At 37.3% G+C, this 10,157-nt stretch overlaps 1 long non-coding RNA gene across 1 annotated transcript; it reads left to right on the top strand.

Annotated features, from left to right (window-relative positions):
• The first annotated feature begins 7,968 nt into the window (after window positions 1-7,968).
• LOC137259967 (uncharacterized) lies at window positions 7,969-8,999 on the top strand. Its single transcript, XR_010954722.1, has 4 exons — window positions 7,969-8,031; window positions 8,370-8,409; window positions 8,562-8,690; window positions 8,943-8,999. It is a non-coding gene; the product is annotated as an uncharacterized lncRNA (long non-coding RNA).
• Window positions 9,000-10,157: the final 1,158 nt, after the last annotated feature.

Below are 10,157 nucleotides of genomic sequence, written 5' to 3'. Positions count from 1 at the left end.
GTTGAGGGCAATAGGGACCTGCAATGGTGTTCCTGTTGCTCAATACACCACTTTGGCCCTGACTTCGCCTAGACGGGTGGTCGAATGGGCCCGGTTCGACCAATCGGCTGGCCATGCCAAGCCCTGTGCGGGGATTATTCATGTAATTGCACAAATTTGATTTTGTGTTTGTTTCATTTTTGGTCTTGGCTTTTCACTAACAAAACATTTTAGATTTGAAAACTGATGTTATGAACTTTGCCTAGAGTCTAATGCTTATACCCAGAAGGCGGTGGCTCATGGGCCAATCTGGTGGAATAATTCTTTAATTTTTCTGCTGGAGTATATCATCCGGGTATCCTTGGTGCTTCAAGCTGGAGATCCGCTTGTTTTTAGCATTGTCCTTGTGATACTCCGTGGTGGATGGGGAGCTCGGATGATGAAAAATGACTCATTCACCATGGCTTACGAAACTCCCTCAAAAAAAACTAAACGTCCACTTGACAACGATGATGAACAGCGACCTTCACAATGTATTGATTACTGACCACGGTTTCTAGTGATTGAAACTATTGATAAAACACCGTTGAAATTAAATCCGTTTGCGGTTTCTAAAGGCATTCAAGGCATTGCAGGAGACGTGAAAAACATTAGACGCTTGCGTTCGGGTGCTTTGTTAATTGAATGTAGCAAACGACAGCAAGCATCCAACCTCCTTTCCATTGAATCATTTGTTGGTACACCTGTGTCCGTTTCTGCACACCAAACTCTAAACACAAGTAAAGGTATTGTAAGAGATCGGGATCGATTGTTCTCTGACATGACTGAACTGGATATAGCCACCGAAATGAAAGACCAAGGCGTCATGTTTGTGAAACGATTTACCACGCGTAAAAACTCAGAAATCCATCAAACAAATACGTATCTCTTTTCGTTTTCTTCTCCAACTGCTCCTCAATCCATAAAGGCTGGCTACTACAATATCAGGGTTGAAACATACATTCCCAACCCTCTCAGGTGTTGCAAATGTCAGAAGTTTGGCCACGGTGTGAACACCTGTACGTTGTCTGTCACGTGCGCTCACTGCAGTGAGAAGACGCATGTGACGGAAGATTGTGAGAGCAGTTTTAGAAAGTGTGCCAACTGCTTTGGAGCACACTCGTCGTCCTCCAAGGAGTGCCCGATGTGGAAAAAGCAGATGGAGATTAACAAAATTAAATTTACTAGAAACATCAGTTTTGCAGAAGCTAAAAAAACTTATACAATCTCCAGAACTAACTGAAACGTATGCATCAGTAACTAGACCACTATCAGATTCAACCCTAAAACAATCTAAAGTCAAAACTACATCAATAACCTGTCAAACAGACTTGACATGTGTGAAAACTAATACTCCCGAGAGGTTTTCACCGGAACAATCCACCCAAACATCAGTTTCAGCCCAAATCCAATCTGAGTCTTTGAGTAATCATGACACATCTACACCACAGGAGATAGCACCACCTCACTCCAGTGCAAATGTCAAACAGGTTGTTAAAAGTAAACCCAAACCAAGGCCAGATCTTTCTAAAAAACTTCAGAGTGGCAGAGTCTCCAAAGGATCAGAAAATCGTGTTCAACTTTATAATAAATATGGTTCGCTTGAGGACATGGACGTGTCCGAACACACCCATCAAAGGGCACATAGCTTGTCGCCCACCAAAAAAAAGCGGGGCAGATCCCCAATCAATGCCCCTAAAAGATAGTCCGTTCCAAAACTGTAGTACAGTGGAATTGTAGAGGGTTAAGGACCAATTTCAATGAGTTACAGCTACTAATCCAGGATTTTGCACCATCGGCCTTCTGTCTGCAGGAAACCTATTTGAAGCAGACAGATACTTTTGATTTACGTTAGTTCGTTTCATATAATTATTTGTCACCTCCGGGTGACAGGGCCACAGGAGGGTCTTCAATCCTTGTAAAGCAGGATGTTATCCATAGTCCTGTAGCACTCACAACAAATCTCCAAGCTGTTGCAGTGAGACTAACTCTTCATGTTACCTTTACACTATGCTCTCTGTATATTCCGCCTTCTTCAGCACTCCAGCAGTCTGATCTACAAGGTCTCTATGACCAACTTCCTAAACCTTGCATCATAATGGGTGATCTCAATGGCCATAACCCAATTTGGGGTGGTACAAACACTAACACTAAAGGTAAACTACTGGAAGATTTTATAGCCAATAATGACTTGTGTATATACAATGATGATTCAAGCACTTATCTGCATCCTGCAACTGGCACCTACTCTTGTCTAGATTTGTCTCTCGCAGATTCTACTCTACTTAATGAATTTGATTGGTCAGTCCACAATGACCTCTGTGGAAGTGACCACTTTCCAACTATATTATCAGAAAATACTCCATCTGACTCTCCATCATATACCAGATGGAATTTTGCCAAGGCAGACTGGTCGTTATTTCAAACTTTATGTGCATCTAAATTAAGACCTGAATGTTTCAGTCATATAACCGATCCTATTCAATTATTTTCTGACGTTTTAAATAAAATTGCTGATGAATGTATACCAAAGTCCTCTACAACTCCACATGTACGGAAACCATGGTTTAATACAGATTGTAGACAAGCCAGGAAAGCGAGGAAAAAGGCAGAAAATTATTTCCGTCGTCACCCAACTGTCCATAATTTAAACAAATTTAAGATAATCAATGCGAAGGCGCGTCGTACTTTCAAACAAAATAAACGGCAATCTTGGAGGAACTATGTCTCCAAAATTAACTCACGTACGCCAATGTCTAAGGTATGGAACATGGTTCAAAGAATTAAAGGCAAAGGTTCAAAAGTTGCTGTTCACCATCTTAAAGATGGTGACAATTTAATTACTGACACACCTAAAATTGCAAATAAACTTGGAGAAACACTTGCCATCATCGACAAATTATGTTCCTGAGTTTCAGAGATACCAGAAACAACAGGAAAAGACAAAACTTAATTTCCATTCAAATAATGGTGAAGACTACAATGAAGTGTTTTCTTTACATGAGCTACATATTGCACTTGACACTGCAACTGGTGATGATAATATACATTATCAGCTACTGAAACACTTACCTGAACCATGTTTAATGGCACTTTTAGATATATTTGATCAAATATGGACGTCGGGGGAATTTCCCCCTTCATGGAGTAATGCCATTGTAGTCCCAATACCAAAACCTGGCAGGGATCATACAGATCCGTCGAATTACAGACCGATATCTCTAACCAGTTGTGTCTGTAAAACCATGGAACGTATGGTAAATAATAGATTAACTTGGTATCTTGAAACCAATAACCTGATCACAAATATTCAGTGTGGTTTCACGAACAATCGTAGTACCATTGATCATTTGGTACGTTTAGAATCCTTCGTTAAAAATGCTATAGTAAATAAACAACACGCTGTATCGATTTTCTTTGATCTCGAGAAAGTTTATGATACGACCTGGAAGCATGGCATTTTGAAGGATTTACATGATTTTGGGTTCAGAGGCCGTTTGCCTCTTTTTATATCAGAGTTTTTAAAAGACAGACAATTTCAAGTACGAGTGGGTTCAACCCTGTCTGATCATTACAATCATGATCAGGGTGTCCCTCAAGGCAGTATTTTGTCCGTCACTTTATGTAGTATTAAAATCAACAGTTTATCCAAGGTTTTAAATGATTCAATTGATGGATCACTTTTTATGGATGATTTTAACATTTCCTGTCGTGGTAAAAATGTACGTACTATTGAACGGCAACTACAACTTTGTTTAAATAAAATAAATAAATGGTGCCTTGAAAACGGCTTTAAATTTTCTAAATCCAAAACTAATTGCATACATGTTTGTAGGAAATATAAGCCGCATAAGGATCCTGAACTATCTTTAAATGGCTCTCCCATCAAGGTTGTAAAGGAGGCCAAGTTCCTGGGTTTAATTTTCGATTCTCATTTAACGTTCTTGCCACACATTAAATCCCTTAAAACTAAATGTCTGAAGGCACTCGATTTGTTAAAGGTTGTTTCAAATTCCAAGTGGGGAGGGGATCAAGTTACCCTCCTTCACTTATACAGATCATTGGTACGATCTAAACTTGACTATGGCTCCACTGTATATGGTGGAGCCTGTAAAAGCAACCTTAAACTATTAGATTCTGTCCACCACCAAGGTTTAAGACTTTGTCTTGGATCTTTTAGAACCTCACCTGTTGCCAGTCTCTATGTTGAGGCTGATGAACCATCACAGCAAAAATAACCTGGTTTCCGCAGTGCGGAAACCTGATGGAAAGTGGACTGAAACTTAAGTTTCCACCAAGAATCCAGTGAGTTTCCGTTCTTTTACACTGAGTTTCCGCAATGACGGAAACTGTCAATTACCCACTTTCTAAGGGTTTCCGCACGGTATCCGTTACCCATGCTCCAACAAGTTTCCGTTGAGTTTCAGTTAAGTTAGAGATCCATCAGGTTTCCGCAGGGTTTCAGTCACCAAGACTCCATCAGGTTTCCGCAGAGTTTCAGTTACCAAGACTCCATCAGGTTTCCGCAGAGTTTCTGTTGCCAGAAAACTTTCCACAGCATTTCATTTACTCGGGTTCACAGGAGTCATTCAATGTATGTCATTGCATATAACATTCTTGTTACTCCTGGTTGGCAAAGACAATATAAGGAGTTTGTGTACAATCATCACGTATACATAAAGAAAAACAAAAGATACAATAAGATTCACTGTTTTATTTTCAGACAAATATGGATCAAACATATATCTAATAAATAATAAAAAGATATAGCACTAGATAACAGATCAATATTTGTCACTTATGACAAAAATATTTCTAAAAACATGCTATAACAGTTGCATCCCTTGACTCCTCCTGCACCTCCTCACGCTGACACAGAAAAACACACCCCAGTCAGTCAATGCTAAACATATAATAACACACACCATGCAATACAATACAACAATGAAATAAAATGCAATAAAGAACTTAGGTTACATTGAAAGTACAAAAAATGTATTTAAAGTAAATAAAGGTCTCTTGGAAAATAGATAAAAATTAAGATTGAATAAAATTGTATTAATTGAAATACAATCAGAATATCAAAACTATTAAAGTTTTACATTGAGAATAATTCAAATTTAATTGATCACAGATAAAATTACGTTCATGTGATCGATTAGCTATTTACTAGCCCACTTGGGCATCCTTGAGCGGATATCTCTGTCATTGTGGTTGGATGCCGCATCCTGGTCTTCATGTTGGCTTTAGGTTTGGTGGTGGCGTTGAAAATTGTGGCTGAGTCCAGTGCAGACATCTTGAGTTTAGATTCCCAGGTAAAGGGGTAAGAGAGCAATGAATTGGCATCTTCTTCATCACTCACAACTGGTGAAGTCATTTCCAAGGTGAGTATAGTTGAAACCCTTTCCTTTCGTCGATCTGGCCAGTCAATAGTTTTCAGGCTTTTCATGCGCAGTGCAATTTTCTGAAAATTAAACAAAAATCAATCAACAGATAAACCATAATGCCAAGATGGATTGCAAATTATTAAAAAGGAAGTGTCGTGAAAAATTATTTACTTCATTAATCACCCCAACACAAGTTAAGCAGTTCATCACATTTAATGACATATCCTGTTTTCTTATGGACACACAATCTGTTGCTCTGAAGTGACATGAAGTCACTGAAGTGTAATAACATGTTTATATATCACCATTAACTGACTTGATTCTTATGTTATGATTTATGAAATTATGATCTGAATCATGTGTTACATATCTTAAGAATGTAAAAAGCAATAATCCATAAACATTTTAAATGTATATTTCCGGAACTTAGAATCTGTCACACATTGTAATGAGAAGAATTGTTACATGTTATTATTCGAATAGATATACTTACGGATTTCATTCTTTTTGTTTTTTTTGGTTTTTTTTGCTGCTGTTCTGTGTGACACTTCCGGTTTCTTGTCTACTGAGATCATCACGCCTGTTCCGCCACACTCTACAAAGCGCTTCTGAAAATAAATGTTTAAAGTACTATACAGCATGTTTCACACATTTTAGTTCATCTGTTAGGCAAAGGTATTTATATATGCCATGCTGGCTTGGTTACTGAAGTTAACATCCATAAATCTGTCTTTACACTATTATTTAAATCATTAACTATTTATAATGACAGGCAGGTGAGTGAAAATTACCTTCACAAGATCCTATTGACCATCCTTGGTCGTGATATAGTCACTTGTTTCTTTGACTACTATATTCATAGAGTCCTCGTCATCGGCTTTACTGAAATAAAAACAAATGTCATTTTTCTTGCACTTCATTCAATCATGCATTCAACACAATGTCTATTAAAATTAACGATCGTCAGTGAAAATTATACAACCAAGTAAACTGCAGATTTATAACTTTGAATACATATATTGTTCTGAAAGTTTACCATTTTGTAGTTAAATGATTTAAAATAACTTTCAAGAAGGCTAACCATCCTTTGTGTTATTTCGTGCAAATTCTATGTACATCCTGTTTGCCAAAGTTATGCAACCGGTAAGTGAACAACTGACATAAAGATCATGATAAAAGAAGTTTAGTTATATCACATGACATAACCTTGCAGCAATTAAGCATTGTAAAATCAAGGGGTCAGTTTGATGGCAATTTCACACAGGTGTAATGTTAAACTGATTTAGTTTACCGGCTATTCAAATCCATTTGCAAATGATACTTTCATGTATTTTTCATTTTGAGAAAACGTACGTAGGGAAGTGAATTAATGAAATATTCAAAGTGAAATTACCTAGTAACATGAGCACATACCTTCGATAGACAAGGGTGATCCTCCAGGAGCAGTCGTGTCCAGATTTTTCTCACAACAGCCTAAAAGATTAAATCAAATACGTTAAATATAACAGGTATATATATATGATTATGCTCAACACATATGTATTAAATTATTGAAAAATTACATGAAATTTTAAATGTATCCTACGCAGAGCTAACAGTTTCTTATATGAATTTAGTGTTTGCCTCAAATAGTTCAGAAACACATCTGACCCCTCTGAGCGAATTTGGGGGTAAACAATTTCATTTCACTAATGATCCAGGATTGCATTTAATAAATTACACCGAAATGTTGCCATTGTAAAAGCCCATCATTTTTATCATTCTTTAAAATATATCTGAATTGGTGAAATACATCTTGCAATACCCAGTAAACCCATGAGTGAACCACTACATATGGCGGATCTTTTTGATGCAGATCGTAATTAACAGTTAGATAGTCTCGCGTGGACGTGATCCTGTCGCCAATCGTTTATTTGTTTACATTGCCGACATCAAAGGGGAGTGTGAAAAGTGGAATTCAGCGGATTGAATGTAAGTACTCAAAGTGACAACAGTGAGCAGTTATGGTTTTAGCAGTCTTTTCATCGCATTAGCGTCACTGATTGCTTTTTCTCAGTGTCAAGCATCAATATGTAGACCTTGTGATTATTAACAGTGATTAATTGTGAAAACATGTTCACCTTACTTTAACATGCCCGAGCGTCATGAGTCCTACTGATTTAGCACTCATGGGAAACTTTATTGTGGCAAATAAGTTATTTTCTAAAATCCTGTCAGGAGAAGGTAGTATCCGGATATATTTCTGCTGGATGGACCCCCCCCCCCCCCACACACACACACGTACCATGTAAGTAATTTACGCACTGTGCTCACAACATTGTTTGTTCTTTTCAGTTATACACCCAGATCTACCATCCCTATCTACCCTTTAAGTTAACTTTACTACTATTACTAATATAATTTGGTGATGTGTCACAATTTCTTTGAAACCTTAATTCATTTGTCAATGTGAATGAAGAATGAAACACAATCCCACTGACCTTTGGCTATGATTTGTACATGCATAATTTCTGTAGACTATTCGTGGCACTTTCTGCTGCAGGGACACAGTTCTTTGTGGACATTGCGACAAGTAATTGTCAAGAAAAACAGCCTAAAATCACGAGGAATACGTTTCTGAAATATGGTTGGTTTCTACAATATTTGTTTTAACATGGGTACCCAGAGATATTCCGCATATATGTCTTCGTTATATCTATTCATATAATCTGTACTCCAGAAATATTTCAACCAAGTCACATCATACATTTATTAGTTCATCAAATTATCTAGTATCTTATGTTCTGTGTCAGTTCTGTGTATCCAGTTAATCAGTTTCATGGTTTGATATTTGGTTTATAACCATTAAAACCTTGTCCATCAGTACATGTTGCATGTGTTAGCCCTACAATGCATTGACATTATCATCACACCTCAAGCTTCATATTTCTGAAAGAATCGTTGTGTCAGTTATTTGTTTTACAGATATGGATTGTGGACCAACAAACTCGGAGAATGATGCCCGGTAAGGGAATCTCTTTTATAATAATATTATTCATATAGCTTTATAATGAAGCTGACACTATGTTAATACATACAACAAACCTTTTTGACCTCACTCAAAGTGTAACTGTACACGGATTCAAGCATAATATATACATATATTTTAAATTCCAGGAGAAATACGGCTTTTCTGTCCTCACTGCCAGACGTCTGTTTCAAGAAAAACACGTTATCTCCATCTCCGTAACAAGATGTTTGTTAGTTTGTAAAGATTTTTCGGGTGAATGACAAATGTTTCATCAGGTTAGTCATCAAAGAATTTGTAGATTTCACTAAAAATCGAGTTTGCACTGTCACTTTGCTATCCATGTTTAATATATTTAATGTATGTATCATACATGTAACTGTAATAACTGAAAGTGAGCAAATGGTAATACGTATTTAATATTTGTAATACATGTTATCTGCATTATCATATATATTGCTGTGTTTCATTCATTGAATTGTCTCTCAGTTGAAATGATGATTCAAACTGAATGTCCTTTTCCTTTCCAGACACTGACAGTGACCAAGATATTAACAGCACATTCAAGGTTTGCGAGCTATTACCACCACAATGTGAGAGCCTGATTGATTCGGATTCAGATGTTTCGCCAGATATTGACCAGGACTCGCATACACCAACAAACATCTACAGAAGAACAAAGCACTTTGTGTACTGGCTAGCTCGTCTTCATTCAGTGTGCCTACTTCCTGAGCAATGCTTGTGTGCAGAGAATTCTGTTACTCTTCTCTGAGCGCCCCAGTTTCTTAATACAGCGAATTGTGTACTACTGCAACTGCCCTGTTGCATTAAAATGTGAGCTTTTCTAAGAAATGAAACAGTTGGATCATAATATTTCCAGCGTTTGTTTTTTGTTCAAATAAATATGTAATAAATATAACAAGATAATACAACATATTTCAGCTTTCTAAACTAAGCGAACTCTCATTGTCATCATCCTTGTACAGAAACCTAGCGGAAACCTACATTACCCAAGATCCACAAGGTTTCCGCAAGACCAGAAACTTACTCACTCCAGCTATAAAGGTTTCAGTAAACTGAAACTAAATGGAAACTTCCAACTACAGTTTCACTTGACGGAAACATGACGGAAACTAAGACTTGTTAGTTTCAGTTGTGGAAACTATGCGGAAACTCTCATTGCGCGTTTCCTGAAACTGAAACCTAGCGGAAACCTACATTACCCAGTATCCATCAGGTTTCCGCAAGAACGGAAACCAAGTTATTTTTGCTGTGCATCTCTTTCACAACGCCGTATAAAACTGCCTTTACAATACATTACTAAATTATATTCGAATAAATCTAACCCTGCCTATAACTGTGTGTTCAGTCCGCTTTATGAGAATTTGTACGACAAGAGGTCTTCTCTTGTTCCACCTCTAGGACACAGAATTAAACCATTTCTTTCTTCGGCCAGCATTGAGCTGGAAAACATAGCTCCCTCCCGTCTTCTTGCTTCTCCTCCGTGGCAGTTGGTTAGGTCACAAGTTGACCTAACATTAACTTCATTTAAAAAATCAGAAACTAATGAATTACAATATAAACAAGAATATAATCAATTAAAAACTAAATATAGCAATTATAAATCCTTATTTACAGACGGTTCCAAGAACGGTGGTGCAGTAGCTTGTGCCACTGTCATTGGATCCAGAACAATATCTTCTAGAATGCCAGATAACAGCTCTATTTTTACTGCAGAAGCAAAC

The sequence above is a fragment of the Haliotis asinina genome, chromosome 13, assembly GCF_037392515.1.
Source record: "Haliotis asinina isolate JCU_RB_2024 chromosome 13, JCU_Hal_asi_v2, whole genome shotgun sequence".
NCBI lineage: Eukaryota > Metazoa > Mollusca > Gastropoda > Lepetellida > Haliotidae > Haliotis > Haliotis asinina.
The sequence above is the reverse complement of the archived record's forward strand: the minus strand, read 5'-3'. Positions and strand labels throughout refer to the sequence as shown.